The sequence below is a fragment of the Zea mays genome, chromosome 9, assembly GCF_902167145.1.
Source record: "Zea mays cultivar B73 chromosome 9, Zm-B73-REFERENCE-NAM-5.0, whole genome shotgun sequence".
Classification (NCBI taxonomy): domain Eukaryota; kingdom Viridiplantae; phylum Streptophyta; class Magnoliopsida; order Poales; family Poaceae; genus Zea; species Zea mays.
Window position 1 is genome coordinate 69,789,582 of NC_050104.1, and position 9,424 is coordinate 69,799,005.

A 9,424-nucleotide genomic window follows, 5' to 3' on the forward strand; every position below is an offset into this window, starting at 1 on the left:
CGGTCTCCGGGGTTGGCTCCAGGGCGACCCCAGTCACAGCCTCCGCGAGGGTCGGCTCCGGGTCTGGCAGCGCGCTGTTCAGAGCCCCGAAGTCATCCACCCGCTCGCCGCGCTCCGCCTAGGACAAGACACACAGATTCAGCAAACACACGCACAGCCTGCATACAGCAAACGCCAAACAAACAACAACGTTACCTGAGCCCTCGCAGTCTCGGCCCGCTCCCTGACCACCTCACGACCGTACAGACCCCACATCCGGTCATAAAGGGCCCCGGCGGATTCCTTCACAATGGGGTCTTCGACCTTATAGATATCTCGCTCAAATTCTTCATCCGCCTGGTCGAAGGCCTCAAAGTGCCGGCACCCTTCGCGGGAGAGAGCGTTCATCGCCCCCTCGCAGGTGACCAGGGAGGCGTACGACATCAACCCCCCCGCAACGGCTGGAAGTTCCAGCAGCTCCTCCTGCACCCACTGCAGACAGCGAAGCCCGGGCTCTCGGTCCGGCACCTCGAAGTCACCGGTCCGCGCACCCAGCTCACGATATGTATCCATAAGCTGCGTGCGCGTCCGTTCGGCCTCCGCATGCATCGCGGCCTCGGCCTCCTTCGCGCGACTCTCCAGGGCGGTGAGCCGCTCTTGCAGATGTTCGGCGAGCTCCTTGGCAAGATTGCCCTCTGCTCGCGCCAGCTTGGCCTCCGCCTGCGTAGCCTGCCCCTTGGCGACGGCCTCGTTGGCTTCCCTCCTCTCTGCCGCCAGCTGGCGCCGGAGGTCGGCCTTCTCCCTCTCCAGGGTGGCCACCCTGTCCGTCAGCTTACGGCACTTGCTGTCAGAGGCCGACTTCTCACGGACAGCGTCAGCATGTTGTGTCCGAAGTCTCTCGACTTCGGCAGACACAGCTGCCGTGAGGGCCCCCGATGCAGTACGGCTGGCGAAGTCAGCCACCTGCAGAGCACACGTAAGGCCATTGACGTAAAAAAAGAAAAGAAAGGGGGGGGAGAGACCATAGCTCAGCGGACCTGGCTCAGCGCCTCCGTCGCCTGACTCAGCGCCTCCGTCACTCCCTTCAGCCGGCGGTCGCCACGCCCGCCTCGTCCCTGACCAACGCGAGGGCCGACACCTCGCCTTCGGCGCGAAGCGCCTCGCCCCTCGCCTTCGGCACCATGACGGCCGTCGCGATCGCCGCGCCAGGCGCAGCTATAGCAAGCTGGCCCTCGCCCGGCCCTGCAACGCGTCAACAAATTAAAAATATATATATATATATATATATAAATAACAATAATAGGCCAGCGACTTACCACCAAGATAGTCGTCCACAGTAATATCGGTGCTGAAGTCGGCAACGCGTTTGCCCGACAACGACAACGCTTGGGCCGCCTTCGAAGCCTCCGCCACTCCGCTGGCCGGCGGCACCACCCTCGTTGACTTGGAGACTCCGGCGCCCGCCGTCGCCTCCGGCGCCTTGCTAGGTGCAGCGGCGCCCGCCTTCGCCGCCAGCGGCAGCTTGCCTCCGCCGGAGGCCGCAGCCTTTGGAGCCCCCCGCGGCCTCTTCGGCCTAGCTTCATGCAGCTGGACAGTCGCCTGGCGTTTTTGCGCCGCACCTTGGCGATCCTTGTCCATCACTGCCCACACAACAGCACCGATATTTCGCCCGTAAGGAAAAACTCTCCACCGATGAACCATACGAGATGTAAAACAGTCCTCCTCAGCCGCGCAGGGGATAGGAACATTTCTAGGCCAGCAGCCCCCGGTAACCCTCAGCATCCGAGCTGAAGACTCCCGGAGCTCGGGCGAAGACATCCTTTCCCCCGGGGCCGCACACGTCCTCATCAATTCTCTAGCAAAACTGTCAGACACCCCAAGTCCTCCCATCGCAGTACCTAATTTTCTCTTTTTCAAGGAAGGGGCGGCCGCCGGCGCAGGGTCGTCTCCAGTCTCCACCGCCGGTTTCTTCCCACGGCGGTCCGCTTCGTCTTGACCGGGATAGCCGTCGTACGGCAATTGATTTAATTCGAAGACCCTGTTCAAACGGTCATTCGACCCGCGGATATCAAAGCTGCGCTGGCCTTCCGTCCTCGGCACGTAACGTCCCACGAGCCGCACCGCCAGGTCCTCCGCATCACGCACAAAGGCGGCCGGGTCGCGGTTTCGCAAATTCAGTGCGAAGGCAGGACTTCGCACCACCCTTCCTCTGTGAAAAGGCATCTGGTGAGGGCACACTTCGCCCAACGCCCAGCCGTGCGCCAAGGGCCAGACCCCGTACGCCACGAACTCTTCAACTAAATCACGCCCACTGCTCTGACCGGCGGCGCACCGAAGGGCCCCTTCGTCTGCATCCTCTTCTGCCACTTCAAAGGGCGGATACGCAGAGTAATAATGAGAGCACATCTCAGACACGGGGAGTCCCTCATGGCCTTCGACAGCACCCTCAGCAACGTAAAACCAAAATTCATTCCAATTGCCCCACTTGTTGTGGGCGCACGGAACCAACTCCACTACTGGCATTGTGGTCTTGCCGGTCTTCGGCGTGAATGTGCATGACCCAAACTGGGCGACTCCGTCCCCAACCATCCTCTTCTGCCAATGCAAACAATAATTCTTCGCAAAAACCTCAACCGACGGCTGTCCGCCGTACGAAGTCGTCGCCCAGACATACTTCGCCAGCGCCACCATGGCATTCGGTGTCAGCTGATGTATTTGAACGTTGAATCTACGCAGGACTTCGCCAACAAACCGGTGCGCAGGCAAGCGGAGACCGGCGGCGAAGAACGCCTCGAAAACGACCAACTCACCCTCCGGCTCGGGGACTTCCTTCGTCCCCGGAGCACGAGCAACTCCGCCGCCAAAGTAGCCCAACCGCTGCATATCTTCAACGCGGGCTGACGTCATCCGTGACACACCAAAATCAACAGAGTCGCCGGCGCGCAACTCCTCCACCATCAAGCTACTCAACGTCTCCTCAGACGAGGCGGCCGCCGGCGGCGTGGTGTCGGCGGAAGAAGAAGAGGACGGCATTGCTACGTACCGTCGGCGGCAGCGGGCGGTCTGCTTCACTCGAGCCAGATCTCCGGCGAGCAGCAAGACGGCGGGCAGGCAAGCAGCAAGACGGCGGGCGGCTAGGGTTTTCGCGGAGTGCGGAAGGAAAAGTTCAAAAGGCACCGACCCCCGCCCCCCTTTTATAGACAGGGCGTGGCTCTTCGGGAAACCCGCAATCCGACAGGACGTGGCGCTTCGGGAAACCCGCAATCCAACAGTACGCCGTCCATCAACGGTCACATCGAAAACCCCCGCGGAACCACTTCGAGCGAGGGCAGCGTCTCCGCCATCTAGCGACGTCTTCGGCACCAGGTGACTTCGTCGAACTGGTCCCTCGGAGGGCAAATGTTGGGGCGAAGGCAAAGACGCCACCCTTCGCTCGTCGCCTTTCGCTGCAGTCGCTGGTCTGTCAAAGACAAAATGGGCAGGGACACCCTTCGCTTCATTCAGCACCAGACGAAGGCCAGCAGTGACGTCTCCCCGCAGCACGGCCTCGTCCTGCTCTAAGGCCCACGTGTGATCTAACCCATTGTAACGGGCCCCGCGTGGCCGCCTTTGTGTTACGGGCCTAGTTTGTAAAGGCATTCTTGTAATTACAGCTTGTAACCCTGCTTTATGGGAATATTCTGGGGATAAACTAGGTGTCTGAGGGCACATGCGTCCTTAACACAAGGCACTGGGCACTCAGCTACCTATAAATACCCCCGCACAGTGCCCGTGAGAGGCTAGATCAACAGAGCTATTGCCCCCGTGCACGTAACCCTGTTGTCACCACCGTTCACCCTTGTTGGCTTCCTTGCTGCTGAGAGCAAGTTCCAACACAGGCTGAACTTCACCACCATGGCTGATATTCCAGAGGGAGCACCCGTCATGACTGGTATCTTTACAGTTTTAAATTATCCCGCTATTGTTCTTTTTGATTCTGGTGCATCACATAGTTTTATCAGTGCCAATTTTAGTGCCAAATGCCAGTTGCCCTTTCACCACACTGATGGGGGCATTACGATTTCAACACCAGGAGGCAGGGTTGCCACCTATCAAATCAACAGACACATGCCCATAAAGTTTGGTAGTCTAATAATTAAAACCACCCTCCTCATTTTGGGTTTGGATAGCGTGGATATTATATTGGGAACTGACTGGTTAACTAGGCATCAAGCAGTTATTGATGTTGCAGCTAGGGCCATTGAGGTGCACTCACCAACCTGTGGTGAAACTACATTATATTTGCCCAATCAGGGATGCACCCGTTCTTGTGCTTTCGTTATGATAGAGTCCCCAGTGGAAAAGATTCCAGTGGTCTGTGACTACCCAGATGTTTTCCCAGATGAGTTGCCAGGGATGCCACCTGACCGAGACATTGAGTTCGCAATTGAGTTGCAACCCGGGACTGCTCCTATCTCCAAGAGACCCTATAGGATGCCTCCCGCGGAATTGGCAGAATTGAAGAAGCAATTGCAAGAGTTGTTGGACAAGGGGTTTATTCGTCCAAGTACTTCACCATGGGGATGTCCAGCTTTATTTGTGAAGAAAAAGGATGAAAGTTTGAGGATGTGTGTTGACTACCGCCCTCTCAATGCGGTGACTATCAAGAACAAATACCCGCTGCCCCGTATTGATGTTCTGTTTGATCAGTTGGTGGGAGCCAAGGTATTCTCCAAGATAGACCTTCGCTCAGGATACCATCAAATCAAGATCCGTGCCAGTGATATTCCCAAGACAGCCTTCTCAACTAGATATGGGCTGTATGAGTTTTTGGTGATGTCTTTTGGGCTGACCAATGCCCCGGCTTATTTCATGTACTTGATGAACTCAGTATTTATGCCAGAGTTAGACAAGTTTGTGGTCGTTTTCATTGATGATATTCTGGTTTATTCCAAGAATGAAGCCGAGCACACCAAACATTTGCATACTGTACTTCAGAGACTGCGTGACCATCAGTTGTATGCTAAGTTGTCTAAGTGCGAATTCTGGCTGAAGGAGATAAAATTCTTGGGTCACACAATTTCTCAGAATGGGATATCCGTTGATCCTGAGAAGGTGCAGGAGGTGATGGATTGGAAACCCCCGAGTACCGTGAGGCAGATTCGAAGTTTTCTGGGTTTGGCAGGGTATTATCGACGCTTTATTCCGGATTTTTCCAGGATTGCCAAACCAATGACTGAACTGTTAAAAAAGGGAGTCAAGTATGTTTGGAGCCAGAAGTGTGAAGATGCCTTTCATACTTTGAGGCAGCATTTGACAACAGCCCCAGTGCTAGCTCAACCTGACAACACCAAGCCATTTGAAGTTTATTGTGATGCTTCTGGTACCGGATTGGGATGTGTCTTGATGCAAGATAACAGAGTCATTGCTTATGCTTCACGAGCACTCAGACCCCATGAGCAGAACTACCCTACACATGACCTGGAATTGGCAGCTGTGGTTCATGCTCTTAAGATATGGAGACACTACTTGATGGGAGCTCACTGTAACATCTACACTGATCACAAGAGGCTCAAATACATCTTCACTCAGGCAGATCTAAACATGAGGCAAAGGAGATGGTTGGAGTTAATCAAGGACTATGATTTGGAAGTGCATTACCATCCTGGCAAGGCCAATGTTGTGGCAGATGCCTTGAGCAGAAAGGCCCTGTTGGGGACTTGTTCTCAAATGCTATGGGTTAAGAACAAGGCAACACAGAAGATGTTAATTGTTGAAGTCCTTCGTCCTTCGAAACATTATTTCCCTTAGGGTATAATAGTTTTCGGACGAAGGTCATAAAGGGGATACCTTCATAGATTCATTATATAATGACGAAGGATGAAATGTAAGAAATACAAATGACAACATGCACAATTATGCATTATTATTAAGCATAAACAGGAATATCGTTGAATTACAAGTGTACCTTCAACTGGAAGGAAATGATAGTACAAGCGTGACGCAAAAAGCGAATGCCAAATCAGCGTGAACAGTACGAGAGTACTGTTCACCTATTTATAGGCGCGGGACACAACCCATACAAAATTACATTCATGCCCTTTACATTTGATAATAATTCTATAGTAATCTGTTGAGGTCTAAATAGCCTTTTCATCTTTAAGTCGGTTCCGCTTTCTGCTGTCACGCCGAAGCTTTCCTGCTTACACCTTTGGCGCTGTACCGACCTTCGTATTATTCTGGTCTGCTGTGATGCCGACCTGAGTCCGAAGATACCTGTTCACACATTATACTCCAGAAATACTGTTAAATCCTGTTTTTGAGGACCTTCGGATGCCGAAGGTCCCCAACAGGCCCAATGCAATTGTATGAGCATGGATGCAAGAGTTACCACCCTGTGCGATGAGTTGTGCAAGCTGAACCTGGAAGTTGTTCCTTCCGGTGAATTAAGTTACATCTCAGTGGAACCCACATTGCAAGAGCAAATAGTCAGGGCGCAGATTGAGGATAAGGGTGTTCAAATGATTAAGGAAATGATCAAGCAAAAGGCAGAGAAGTACAAGTGCTTCCGTCAGGACAGCAAGGGAATTTTATGGTTTGGAGATCGATTAGTTGTTCCCAAGGACCCTGAGCTCAGAAAGAAGATCCTAGATGAAGCTCACCTTTCCAAATTCTCCATACACCCTGGTAGCAACAAGATGTACCATGATCTCAGATCTTTATATTGGTGGACCAGAATGAAGAGGGAAATTGCCAAGTACATCTCCGAGTGTGATACCTGTCAGAGAATCAAAGCTAGTCATTTGAAGGCAGCCGGCCCTTTGCAATCCCTTCCCATACCATCTTGGAAATGGGAGGACATTTGCATGGACTTTATAGTGGGATTACCCAATACATCCAGGCACCATGACTCTATTTGGGTTATTGTGGACAGATTGACAAAGACTGCGCATTTCTTACCAGTGCACACCACCCACAGGACAGAGAAGTATGCGGAGATCTACATTGACCAAATAGTTCGTCTGCATGGGATACCAAGGACTATAGTCTCGGACAGAGGAGCACCATTTGTGGCACGATTTTGGGAGCAATTGCAGGAATCCCTTGGGACCCATGTCATACGAAGCTCAGCCTACCATCCTCAAACAAATGGCCAGACAGAAAGGATAAATCAGATTTTGGAAGACATGTTGCGAGCATGTGCACTACACTATGGGAAGGATTGGGACAAGTGTCTCTCCTTGGCTGAGTTTTCCTATAATAACAGCTATCAGTCCAGTCTGGAGATGGCACCTTTTGAAGCCTTATATGGGAGAAGGTGTAGGACCCCACTAAATTGGTCTCAAGCAGGAGAAAGGGAAATTTTTGGGCCAGACTTGGTACTTGAGACAGAGGCAAAGGTCAGAATCATCAAGAAGAACCTAGAAGCTGCTCAGGCCAGGCAAAAGAGCTATCATGACAAGAGGCGGAAGCCCCTACAGTTTGAAGTGGGAGATCATGTTTATCTCAAGGTATCACCAACCAAGGGTGTTCAGAGATTCGGGATCAAGGGCAAGTTAGCTCCTCGCTACATTGGACCCTACGAGATCAAGGAAGCTTGTGGACCCGTTGCCTATCAACTGAAGTTGCCACCCAGCATGTCAGTTGTTCATGATGTATTCCACGTATCTCAATTGCGAAAATGTGTTCGCCTACCCACTGAAGTGCTGCCCGAACCGGACATTGAGATAGAACCAGACTTATCCTACCAAGAGTACCCCGTCAAGGTATTAGATCAGAAGGAAAGATCAACTCGGGCAAGGTCGGTCAGAATGTATAAGGTTCAGTGGAGTCACCATTCAACAGAAGAAGCTACATGGGAGACTGAGGATTTTCTACGCTCTCGCTTCCCCGACTTTCTGCCCAAAGGAGTCGATATGTAACCCCAAAACCCCACCCCCACCTGCCCTTTGAATTCAATTATAAGAAAAACTTAGATAACAAGGATAGTCTAAGTTGTGGATTTAACTTAAGAAGGGCTTCCTTCTGAAGTTGCAAAGAGAATGACATTCGAAGAGCAGTTAACAAGAGAAACTCGAGTATAAAGAAAGAATAGCACCGACACACTTTCAAGCACCCCCAAGGGACTCTACCTAAAATCTCGGGACGAGATTCCTTTAAGGGGGGAGGGCTGTAACACCCCAGGTGTTACCATGGCTAGAGCACACCTTGGCACTAAGGACTATGATTATGTGTGGTAGAGGCTTAAGGCAACACATAAGAACTTTGGAGATCATGTGCTAATCAAAGTTGCCAATGACCTAAGAAGCATTACTCTAATCCTTGCACACTTACTACCTTGGATAAGAGGGGAGAAGAACCCTAGACCTCTCTTAAACCCTATCTCCCAAAACCCTAGATAAGAGGGAAGAGAGAGTGAAGAAGTGTGCAAAGCATGAGTAATTTTTACCCAAACCTTAAGCAACCTTATAACCAGCAATTAGGGGAAGGAAATATTGCAAAAAGACCTCTGGAGAAACCCCAAATCAAATCTCCAAGTGGAGAGAGAGCTAGAGCTCTCTATTTCTCTCTAAGTTAAAAACTACACCTACACTAAAGATCAGTTGTGTTCACCTCGAAGCTGGCATCAAATCCACCTATGTCCTATACCAAAAATGTGGCATACCACCCAAGGCACCCACTGGAAAAAGCTGAGCCCGAGACTTGGACGTTTGACATGCCTTGGCATGGTTTTTGTCGCGAGGTGGGCAGTGTGACACACCCGATTTGGCGACCAGAGATCTCCCTACCTAGGCCATATCTGCCATGGCAGCTCACGGATGAGAGACAGCCCTAGGTGCCAGGAAAAGACTCGCGCCGGATTTTTGCCAAGATTCGCACGTTTGCGACTTGGGTGAGCTGTGGAACACGGGCAGATTGTAAGCTCTACGTGTTCGACGCGCCCTGAGCTTGCCAGAGCACGCCCGCGCGCGCCCCGCGTTGCGCCAACGGCCAGCCGGCGCCCTGTCCCGCGCCCGCGCCTATAAAGCCCTCCCAAGCGTCGGTTACACTCTTCCGCGCACGCTCAAGCCTCACCGGAGTTTAGTTCGCCGTCGTTTGCTCGTGCGCGGTGTGTCCGCGGCCACCCGAGCCACTGCCGCCGTAGACCGGCCAGTCCAGCTTTCCCCAGCCCCATCCAACCCTCTGAGACGAGTGTACACACCCCAGTGAAGCTCCCCGAGCGAGGAATCGAAGCCTACTTCGCCGGAGAGGCCAGTCCATGATCGCCGGAGCTCTCAACCCCGCCGGAGTGCGTGGACCGGGTAAATCACTGAGCCATTTCTCGATTCACTGCACAGATAGCCTATACGTCACCCCAGGAAGCTCACCGTGCCCTTGGATTGAACCAGATCGCCGTGGTTTGGCCGGTACACTCGCCGCCGACGAGAACACCCGCCTGCGCACGTGGACCGGGCGATTCCGGCCA